Source organism: Eutrema salsugineum, unplaced genomic scaffold (assembly GCF_000478725.1).
Source record: "Eutrema salsugineum unplaced genomic scaffold, Eutsalg1_0 scaffold_12, whole genome shotgun sequence".
Taxonomy (NCBI): Eukaryota; Viridiplantae; Streptophyta; class Magnoliopsida; order Brassicales; family Brassicaceae; genus Eutrema; species Eutrema salsugineum.
Window position 1 is genome coordinate 7,871,082 of NW_006256895.1, and position 12,744 is coordinate 7,883,825.

A 12,744-nucleotide genomic window follows, 5' to 3' on the forward strand; every position below is an offset into this window, starting at 1 on the left:
GTAGTTTCTTTTCCTACTTTCATGCTTTGTTTTATTTATCTCTTGAATTTTTATTACACAAGAGGTCATTTTCCCATGCAATTAATGGCATTCATTCATATGTCGTGTATTAATAATCACTTGGTTGATAGGGGAATCAGCCGTTTTTCCTCACGGCTCTAAGTCTTGGAAACGATATACAGCAAAAGTTAGACATCTAACATCAAAAGCAATGGGGCTGATCAATTTGATTTGCAACGAGTGAGATGATGAAGCACCAGCATGGAGAAGAGTGATAAATAGAGGGGGGAGGGGATCCCAAGGGAACAACAGTACTTGTATAATTTTGGATTGCATAGTATATGATATATCACGGTTTTACACCTTTTTGAACATGATTTTAAGACCTTCTGCATGTTTTTTTAACTCGGTTTCTAATGTTTTATAAGTTATTTCAATGTTTTCAAGTTTCAAATGTCTATTCCAGTAATTTTGGCAAACAAAGCACCTTTTAGAGTAAAAGTAGCTGTTAGCGAGATTCTGACTTTCACAAGTTATGTGTTTGATGGAGACCTTCTACACAACCCATTTACCTCATTATTAGACACAATAAATAGAATTGAACTACGCTTCATGACAAAGTGGTTTAAAGGAATCTCAATGGCTAGATCTCCAGATATGCTCGTTTCACAAAGGACAGATTCCGCTGCCGCGAAGATGAAGTATAAATGCTTCCAGGATCATGGATTTATCTTAGTAGGGTTTTAGACTTAAGATCATTGAGTAGATTCTTTGTTTGATTCATATTTGTTAATGCATGTTGCTTTATTGATCACCTATCGCTGATCTAAGGAAAATAAAACCACTTTCGTGCTGAATTTATTAACTTGAACTAGAATAGGCAAGCAATTACATTATAAGATATGAAGGCATACTTATAGGGATTTTGAGAACATTGATGAACTTGGATTTATTTTTGATTTATCTGCGTAGTTACCAACGAGAGTCAAGTTACTAAGTTGTATAGATTTAGGTATAAAGTACTATGAGAGAAGATTTGATATTATTTCATGTTCAAGATAATTACTTGAATTCCTAGTCGATAAAGTCGCTTTAATTCCTAACTAATGCTTATTTGATTTGATCCATGAACCCCGGAGAATTCTCTGATTTTCTGATTTTCAGACCGTTATTTACTTGCATATTTTCGTTTAATTTGTCTACAAGCTATGATGCTCACTCTGAATTTTGATAAGTTTAGATGCAAAATTAGATTTTCGAATTCTTAAGTACATAAGTCTCTTTAGATTTGATCCTTTAATATACTACCGTGAATATTGTGCACTTGCAATTGTGTTTAGGGGTAGAACTTGTTATCCGTTTACCACCACATCAGTATACCACACGTGTCTTTTTTTTTTTTGGTCAAACTTTAAACTTCATTAAACTCAAGGTACATCAATTAAGATAGCTCGGAGAGCTTCTTTTGCAATGAAATCCGCTGCGGTATTAAGAGTCTGGAGGATGTAAACAAAGGAAATAGAAGAAAAGGATATCGTCAGCTGACGAATATCGGATACAATAGCGTAAACCTCGTTTAGAGACTCATGAGATCGAAGAGTATTCACCAAAGCCAAACAATCTGATAGCTCTTAAATATCTTCGCATCCCCGGTCTAACGCCAGAAGGAGAGCTTCTCGAATGGCCCATGCCTCTGCTGCGAGGGCTGAGGAGACATGGTGTCGCGAACTAGAGAAGCTTGAGGTATGATTTCCGTTGCTGTACTCGAACACCATTCCCATGCCGCATGATAAAGACTCAGCTTGCCAAGCTGCATCAACATAGCAGCGGATATTTGCCTGCTCATATGCCGGAGGTGGGTTGAGTTGATTATGGGTCGTCGCGGGTTTCCTCTTTTGCGCTTCCTGCCATGCTCTGGCATCTGAGATCCCCTTAGTAACAAATTACAGCTCGGAGAATACGGTGTTAAAGAAGACTTTGTGGTTCCGTGCCATCCAAAGGTTCCAACAAAGCCAAGCTGGGAGAGAGGTTTCATGGATTTCCGATGGAGGAAGACTTACCAGGGAGGCAGATCAATGCAGGAAGTAGAGAATTTAAACAGTATTGAGATGGTGGCAATCCCGCGGAGGAGCTAGATCCCAGACCGATCTTGCAAAAGGGCAGTCGCGGAGGACATGAGTGACAGTCTCCCGTGACCCATAGGTTTTGCAGCTAAAATCAACAAGGATTCCTCGATTGAAAAATTGTACACCCACAAGAATAGCTTCAACCGCTGCTTTCCAAAGGAAATGTTTTATTTTTGGTGCAGTTCAAAGTCTCCAGATGTTTTTCTGCCAGTTGAAATCTCGTTGTTGTGCTGGGATTAGATCCGAGAAGGTGACCCCATAGCCAGAGCGAACTGTGTACTTCCCATTTTTCGTATGAAGCCTGAAAAACTTCTCGGAGGGGCATGACGAACTAAGTGGGAGCAGTCAGATGGTGCTTTCGTAGTCCGATAAGACTTCTCTGATTCGTTCCCAATTCCAGGAGGTACCATCGTCATTCATAAGTTCCGAAACTAGGAGATCTCTGGTAGCGAGGGTGGGTTGTCCAATAGGACGAAGTGGCTCTATTAAACTCAGCTAAGAATCATCCCAAACATGGACACAATGACCATTACCAATTAGCCAGCCCATGCCCCGTCAGAGGACATCTCTACCCGCAATAATGCTTCTCTATTTTATGGGATGGATTAGAGGGGAGGGAGCAGTCCATAAAAAGCGTGGAGTGGCAATACTTTCCCAGTAGCACTCGCGAAATAAACTTGCGGGTGGGATAAGAGCCGGGCTCCGATCTTTGCCAAAAGTGCATCATTAAAGTGCTCAATATCCCGGAAGCCGAGTCCGCAGCGTTCATAGGGGTTGAAAGTTTGTTCCATGAAACCCAGCTCATTTTCTTCTGGTCCTTCGTGTCATACCACCAAAATGTTGCAAACACAGATTGGATCTGCTTACAGAGAGATTTTGGTAACTTGAAGCAGGACATTGAGTAAGAGGGCATCGATGACAAGACAGATTTGAGCAGAACTTGTTTTCCTACTGCAGAGAGGAAGTGGGAGGCACAGCTGTGGGAGCGTTGTCTAATATGATCAACTTGGCTTGCGAAGATGTCCCTCTTTTTTCTTCCAAAGTTCTTTGGAAGTCCTATGTATTTATATGCTCCTCCTTCGCTGTGAATACGGAGGATCCTTTTCGCTATGGTTATTTGAGATCGTTGGGTCTTGGCCAGAAAGGTGATAGAGGTCTTGGCGAGGTTAATACATTGACCCGAAGCCTCCTCATATCGACGCAGGATGGACGCAAGTGTAGCGCAAGAAGAAGCGTCAGACTTACAGAAAAACATGGTATCATCTGCAAAGAGGAGATGGTTGACCTGTGGACTATTTCTGGCAACATGAATACCGACAAGGGAGCCATCTTCTTGTGATTTCCGGCAAAGTCCTGCTAAAACTTCGGTACAGAGGATAAAGAGGTAAGGGAAAAGAGGATCTCCATGCCTTAGCCCTCCAGATGGGAGTACTTTTCCTTGGGGTCCTCCATTTATAAGGAAGGAGTACGATACCGTCGAGACGCATTCCATGATCCATCCAATCTTTTTGGGGTGGAAGCCCAGTCTCACGAGAACAGCTCTCAAGAAGCCCCTCTGAATCCTGTCATATGCTTTGCTCATGTCAGTCTTGACTGCCATGAAGCACCGTTTTTTCGTTTACAAAGTCCTTAAATAGTGTAAGGTCTTGTGGGTAATCAAAACGTTGTCAGAGATTGCTCTGTTTGGGACAAAAGCCGACTGAGTCTCAGCAATGAGATTAGGGAGTATCGATTGGAGTCGTTTCGTAAGGATTTTAGCAATGATCTTGTAGTAGACATTGCATAGTGCGATAGAGCGATAGTCCGAAACGTTTTTTGGCCCCAAAATTTTAGGGATAAGGCGAATGTGAGTTTCGTTTTGGCGAGTCGGGAAGGATCCATAGAGGAAGAACTCTTGGATTTCTTTTACAATGTCTTGTCCAATAATAGGCCAGTAAGTGTGAAAGAAACCAGCGGAGAATCTATCTGGTCCAGGTGCCTTGCTCGGGTTAATGGATTTGACCGCAACATGAATCTCTGTGGGGTCCGGAATCTGGGTTAGACGAGCATTCATAGCTTCATCGATATGGGGGGTCAAGACGTCATTGACAAGTCCGAGCTATCCTGAGATGAGAAAATACCTTGGAAATATTCCGAAATGATCCGAGCAAAATCATGTTCCTTATGGAAAACTGATCCTGCATCATCTTCCAGGACCGTGAATCTGTTGCAGGTACGATGATTTCAAGTAACAGCATGAAAGTATCCTGTATTGCGATCTCCGCTCTGAAGCCAGAGGATGCGGCTCCACTGCTTTTAATATTGTTTCTCTGCTTTGTAGGCTTGTTCGAGAGTCTCTGTACATCTTCCTATTGTGATGGGGTCAGAAGTATCCGCCGAGAGAGCCCGTTCCAGTTCTGATTGCGTATCAGCGATAAGCTTTGCACTATTCATATTCTGATCCTTTGCCCATCTGATGATCTCCTGCCGACAGTCAGAGATCTTTGCAAGAACCGTGTCATGGTAAGATCCATTCCAAACACAGCCAATCAGCTCCATGACTTCTTCTTTTTCCTGGAGTCTGTTGTCGAAACGGAAAACCCCTCAGGGTTTCACTCTAGAGTCGTCGAGGAAGGTGACAAGGGGACGATGGTCTGATCCTTCATAGCGAAGGTATTCCGATCGTCCAGAGGGAAACGTTTCTAACCACGCGTCATTGCAGACCGATCGGTCTAGTCGAGCTCAGACGAAGTGGTCATAATGCATTACCCTCACACACAGTGGATTCCCGGAATGGTTAACATCCCCTAATCCATTTTTGCAAAATGAATCTCCGAAAGTTGATAAAGGAAGCTTCATGTCGTCTAAGGCCTCCGCGCTTCTCCGAGTTGTCGTTAAAATCTCTCGACAGAAGCCAGGCTGAATCTCTATTAGCGCCCAATTCCGATATTTGGTTCCACACCTCTAGTCGTCGAGGGCTTACCGGATGGCCATACACGAAGGTAAAATATATATAGAAAGAAGTCGTCTTGTACTTAATATTGGTATCAATGAAGTTTGGGGAAGAAGATAGAATCTCCAGATGTGTAACTTTCTTCCAAAAGAGTGCTAGACCTCCACTAAGTCCAATTGGTGGAACCGTAAATCTGTTATCATACCCCATCAACTAAAAAACACTGAAGACAACACCATATTGGTTCTTTGTCTCAGTGAGAAACATAATATCCGAGAAAAGACGAAGTCTTAATTCCCTTAGGCGTCGAACTGTCAAGTAGTTTCCAATCCCCTGACAGTTCCAACATGTTGTAATCATTGAGAAGCTGATGGTTTTTGGGCAACCATCAAGCCCGTACAAGAGGAAGGCACAAAGACCTTAGAAATCGATAATACAAGATCACTGATTATTAAAATCTAGTATATATATGACCGCGATTAGAAAGACATTATTCTAACCCGTCCGTTCATATTAATCCCCGAAAGTACAACAATTATAAAAACGACATTATATCATGTACATTTATACTAATCCGAAAAGGACCCCGATTATTAAAATGTAATTATAATCCATCTGTTCATATTATTTGTATATTTTATATATATTTTAAGTCTGAATAATAAAAAGTTTAGATTTATTTAATAAAATATACATTAATATATCATTTTTTATATTTGTTATAAATTATTGAAATTTTAATATTTATATTATATCTAAATTAATATCTGATTTACTATTTTAAATAAAAAAATATAATAATAACTTATTTTATAATTTTTGATAAATAATATAACATCTATTTAAGGAAATCTATAACAAATCTAAATTCAAATTTAAACTTTGAAAGATAAATTTAAAATATATTATATTATTTCATATTATATTAAATTAAATTGCTTAGTAACATAAATAGAAATTATCCAAAAACAAAATAGTAGAAAACTAATTAAAACCTATTTGTATACCAAACATGCTTCTGTTTTAATAGAATAGATAATACTATAATATATTTTTTAAAAAAATCATATACAATTTATATGGTTCCATTAATATCCTAAAATAATAACTACTATATATTTTTGTTTCAAAATAAATTTTAGATAAATTAAAATTTTATATTGTTTTTAACAATGTATCTCGCAAAATATTTTATCTTTGTGGAATTGTTTTTAAAGTGCTTTTATACCAACCCAATAAAGAAATTAAAAGAAGAAAAAAATGAATCCTACCTAGTTTTCTTTTATCTTCATGTTCTTAGTTCGTTGGTTTGATTTGCTATTGATTGTCTTAAGAATATGGAGGAGTTGCTAAAAATATGCCACAATTTGAGTCTAAATGCAAAAATAGGTCAAATAGGATAGAAAATTTACTATTATCTCCTACATTAGTTAAAAAATGGATGGCTCAGTTACGATTTTAACTCTGTGAAGTCTGAGTGTAATAGTCTACTCTATTATTGGATGTTATATTTTAATGTAAATATAATTTGAATTGAAATTTGTTTCTATAAAACAAATATAAATAAGTATGATGTATATAAATCAAAATTTAATATAACTGAATCAATTTAAATTATCTAAGATAAACATAAAAAGTGAATAATTTTAATATAGGGTTGCAGACTACTTTAGAAGTATGCTACACAGACTTCCACAGACTTTTAATTTAAACACAGACTTATAAAAATGTCTACTATATTTGTAAACTTTATATTTTAATTTAAAAATTATTTAAAAATAATTTGAACTGAAATTTATTTTTATAAATAAAATATAAACAATTATGATGTATATAAATTAAAATTTAATATAACTGAATCAAATTAGAACAACAAAGATAAATATATTTACCATATGTTTTAATTTAGGGTTACAGACTACTTTAGAAGTCTGTTCAAACCGTAACCGAAATTGAAATAAAATGTTTACATAAACCAGAAATAATTAACCTAACTGGATATTTTTAACATACTATATAAAGAAATTTACCACTTGTTTCCATAAATTGAAAACCCTCGACTCTCGGTAAAACGGTGTTGTAGTCTGCTCTCTCTCGCCTGAAGCCATTTCCGGCAAGCCCTTGATAACACCGTATTGTACCCATTTTCACCATAGATTTTAAATTCTTTTTCAAAGGTTTTAATCAGTTTTAGGAACTTTTATTATGTTTTCTCTATATTTGTAGTTTCAAAGCTCTTTTCAGGAAATTTAGGGAAAAGATGGCAAAATGGAAAGAAATCCACATTTTTAGCTCAGAGTCAGACCGTTAGAAGTTCGGCCTCAAATGATGACTTTCTCACCATCTGATCCAGCTCAAATTTGGAGACATTCAAGAGGAGACAACCGGCTTTCCATAGCACTTCACATCATGAAGATCTAACGGTGCAATCAAAAGACAAGTTGGCCAAATTCACTAGCCCTGGAATACTCTCACCGGCGGCAAACATGCATTTCACCTTCCCCGGAAGACTTCCACCCCCGGTGGACCAAATCCGAGCCACAAGTCCCAACATCAAAGCCCATTTTGCCATTCCTCTTCAGAGAAGCCATAAATGAGACCTGGAAGACCTTAGGACCTATAAATGCATTTCTTAGCAGTCCTAAACGGGTGTGTGCTCCAGTAATGAGATTTTGAGCCACCAAACTTTGTTTTTCTAGGATTAGGCGATGAAGAGGGGATTCTTCCCTGGATCCATTGTTTTTCTCCTTTTTATCTAATTAACTTTTCTGTTTCATCTTTTGCATTCTTTCATGTCTTTTATCATCCATTACATCATGTAAATCTGTCAGAGAGTCAATCATGTCTTTCATGTCTTTTATCATCCATTATATCATTGTTGAAGAGTTTTCGATAGGCATACATGTTCGATTAGGATTTCTAAGTTTCGAAACCATATTCTGGATCTCATCTCTTCTAAGTTGTTCATATTGCATGAAAGTAGAATCATGACCTATTATCTGAGCCTAGGATCGATCAGAGCCACGAGAGTGCTGTATCAGACCATCCATACCTAGCTTCAGAAGAACATAGTCGCTACATGAGTCGAGAGCTACCTGTAGAGAAGATGTGAGCCTACGAATTCAATATTTAATGCATGATCTTATTTCTGGCATGAGAGCGAGAGTTAATTGTCAGATTTGAGTGATTAGTTGATTAAGATGGCGAGAGTTGGTTAATCATACACATGTATATTCTAGTTCCATGCAGATCCCAAAAACAGATGAAGATAAATCACTCGGAGGCTAATTGAAAATGCTTTGACATAGATTAGAGTAAACCGGAGAAGTCTAAATCGCCACCTATGAGTTTAGAGTCTATAGTTTGAGTCGCCATCCTTGAGATATTCTTTTAACAATTCATTTGCATTGCATTTTATTTCCCGTAAATATTAGATGAGGTTTATGACTTTGCTTACTCTACCAGTTTGGTGTTGTTTGCAGATTAGACATTTTCCCTGTGGATTGACACCCTAAGTCCTACAACGTACATCTGTGCACTTGCAGACACTAGGGTTTTATAAATTTAAAACTTTTTAGGACCAATGGGCTTGTAAAAAACACAACCATAGGCCTGCACACATCAGCTCTCCATTTTGGCCGGTAAGCCCTAGCTATCTTTGAGGTCTTGCATTTCTTCTGTCCCTTTTCATCTATTCACCTCTTATTTGGTTTCTGCTGCAGATATCCAGCACCGTCTTCATCCTCATCTCTGCATTTTGCAGCTGGTAAGCTTTAGTCCCACACCGAGGCCACACCGAGGGGTCTTGAATCTGGGATGAAGTATGAAGAACTCACCAAGAATATGCTTGAACATAGGCTTTGATATTGGTAAGGTCTTTGATCGTGAAGCAAGCTTGTTTGAAACCTGGGTTCATGACTGGAGGCCTCGGCATGTGCACTACCGAGGGGTCAGGCCGAGGTTTTGAACCAAACCTTAGCAAAAAGGGCTTGATACAAAGATATGTTGAGGGGTCATGGCGAGGTCTTGCATATTTGTTGCGTGTGACATGTGCCTCGGTGTAATCATGCCAAGGATGTACAGGAGGGCCTCGGGGTATTGAAGGCGAGGGGTTAGACCGAGGCCAGCTGTAACACTTAGGCAAGTTCAAGATCAAACTCTATTGATGTTCGTCTTCTGCTCGCAGTAACTCTCATCTCAGTGACCCAAATGAATCAAGACTAAGTCTACAGGATAGATGATTCAAACGGCTCGAACTTTGGTGAAGAACCTAACTCCATCTGAGGTCGGCAAGGCTTTCTGGTAAGTTGATCTTTAAGGCGCATTGCACTGGTCCGGATTGGCTTCTAGACCTGTGCTTTCTCTGTTTGCGTTATCTCGCAGCTCACAGCTCTAAATCTCTTCAATCGAAGCGTTCTGGCTCTTTTCTCATCAGCTCATGCAATGTTGGTTCGAAATGACATCTCTCTGAAGTCAAGTTTTCTATAAAAGAATCAAATGATACTGCAAATCCAGCAAATGGCTTTTGAGAAAAGAGACTCTACAAGCTTAAATACAAAAGTTGACTTCAGAGAGATGTCATTTCGAACCAACATTGCAGGGAGCTGATGAAGCCTCGGTTGGTTTCATAATGTAAAGAGGTAATTCGATTTTGCATGACTTTGTCAATGTGCTTAGCAAGTTATGGCATTGAGTTGTATCCAGAGTGGTGTATGCGAGTATTTTGCTCTCTCCATATCGAATAGACTGTCACCTGAAAACTAGCTGAATCAGAATCATGTCAAGGTGGATACCTTGGTAAGCAACAAGAGATCGAATAGTTTCCGTTCATTCAGGGTTAAGATGGTTTCCCAGAAGTCTCCCCAGTACGTCAGACTAGACGGTGAATGAATACGGGCATGCAAAGGGGGATATGATCCCACGTTTTGTCTCGTTTACCACATAGCACACAGGCTTGCTCTACTTCTGAGCGGTGCATACGGTCTCCTGTCAAGACCTGATTATGCATGGCCAACCAGGTGATAAATCTAACATCGGGGGATGCCATGATTGAACCATAGGAGCTTCCACCATTGTATCATAGGATAGTGCATACGGATCTGGTTCCAAGTGCGAGATGAAGAAAAGCTTTCATAATACATTATGGGTCATGTCTCCAAAGATAGCAGTCGGGACCATTGTCATCACGAGGGAGTGGTTGAGTTCAAATATTAGCAAGCTGGCGGATCAGTGTTCGTCGAATATGAGCCCATTATGTCAGAGAACTGGCCCATAGGTAACCACCTGTCGTGCCAAAATTATATTGAGGCTCCGTCCCGAGCCACACACTAGAGGAATGTAGAAGCTTTATCTCTTAGTTTTATGAGTTTTCTCCAAATCTAAGACCCCATAGTGCTATCTGGTGCTGTCCAAAAACTTGTGTTTCAGACCAGGTTGTGCTTCGTTAAAAGCACCCAAAGAGAACTCGAGACAGAGAGTGAGCGCTAGATCAAGCTCAGATCGAAAACCCGGGAGACATCACGTAACCATCGGATGCCCAAACCGCCCTCTGCTTTTGGTATGCAAAGATCCACCCAGATCTGAATGATGGGTCTCAACTTGGGAGGAAGAACCGGTAAGAGATAAAACCATCCATTCCGGTTCTATATTTGTTCAACCTTTGCACCTGTAGAGTTATTCGGGTTGCCAGACCAGAGAAAAGCTCCACAGAGATGTTCAATTTCATCTAAACAACACATCGGGAGAGGAAACGCGGAGCACCAAAAATTGGCAGTGCTTATGATAACATAGGCAATAAGCTGTAGCCGGCCCACATATGAAAGATGTTTGCATATCCAAGAGAGCATTTTCGTTCGAATTATTGACTAGTGGAGCATAATTCTGCTTTGTCATCATCTTCGTGGTTAAAGGGAGACCTAGATACCGAATTGAGAGGGATTCCACTGGTATACCAAGTTCTGCTGCTGTGGTATACAATACTTGTTAATTTTGTTACAATTATATATAGGCTTGATATTCTCGAGAACTTGACGAATATCGTAAACATTTCCCGAATAGAGGACGAAGATCCATCTGTGAATACAAGGATATCGTCGGCAAATGTGAGATGAGTAACCCGAACCTGATTGCACCAAGGATGGCAGCCAATTCTGCCACTCTCCACAGCGGGGTTCTGGAGTCTGGATAATGCATTTTAGACAATGACAAATAAATACGGTGATAAAGAAAATCCTTGTCGAATACCCCTTGTGCTATGGAAAAATCCCTCCGGCTCTCCATTGACAATAACAAAAAAAATGAGCAGTAGAGATACATTGATAAATCCAGTGAATAAAAAGCTCAGGAAAGCCTAACACCCATAAAATCCCAGGGATAAAGCTCCATTGGACTGTGTGAAAAGCCTTTGATATTTCAAACTTGATGGTGTTACGAGGGCGATGGAATCCTTGTGATAATCCTTCATAAGCTCTGTGGCGAGAAGAACATTATCCAGAAGCAGTCTCCCATTTATAAAAGCACTTTGATTTGTTCGATAAAATCAGGTAGAGTTGCCCTTAACCTATTTGCGAGAATCTTTGATATAACCTTGTAAACCATATTGCAACATGCGACCGACCTATAGTCTTTCATAGTAACACATGTACCATCTAGCCTTTTGGGATAAAGCATTTGGTACATGCCCCCCAAAATATATAAATTTTGTGTGTCCTCATTTTTAGATGTATGACGTATGAGAGTGGTTTTTTTTTTGTTGACTTTTGCACTATAAGCCCAAGGAAATTACAAGTTGTGGAGTTAAGTCCAACAGATACAAATTTAAGCCCATAAAGAGAACTGCGTGTTACAAGCAAGGCAATAAAGAGACACGTGTATAAAACGAGTTTGCAAAAGAGTTGGGTTGGAAACGCAACCGACTCAAGCACGGTAAGCTTCACCGGAATCTGGGAAATCCATTATCCTCCGGCAACAATATCCAGCAAAGGCAGTCGCTTGATTCACGGCCACACCACCACACATCCTTCTACGTAAATTACCGAGTGTTTAGAACAAAGACTCGCAAGCTATTCAATTTTTGAAGTACGAGAAGTCATGGCAAGTCTAGAGATTAGAGTAGTCGCAGAACTTTGCTCTCCTGTTCCGTTCAAAACCCACCAATGATCTTCATAAACACGATTCTTTTGCACGCGAAGAAACCTTCATCCAAAGCCGTTTTAGGCCCCAATAGGGGGTATGAAGGAATTCACTCTCCTGATACTAGGAATCGAGCAGATCGGCGAAAGCAGAGTCTCCGAGCAACACATAGATTTTATCTCCTCCGATATAAGAAGATGAAAGAGTTGCAAAAGGATTGATACAAACTAAACTAAACTAACTAGAGAAAAACCGAACACAGTCGGAAATGAAATCCGAAAGTCAGAATTATTAACTCCGGCCTGATACAAGCATCAGGCTGTCAAGGGCTTGTAGAATCTCGGAAGCAAAGCCTGGTAGATGGCTAAGGAGCAACTCTAACCAAGGAATCAGTTGATGGAAAGGAAATAAATGGATGGGGGATCGAAGTGCACCACACAAGTTGTGAAAATACTTGTGATACAAGATAGATTGTCGGCTCTAGGAGGTACTGGTCTCAACTAGAGAAAAGAAGAACAAGTTTTGCCCAAAAAACTTAAGTAAGAAAATTCTCGT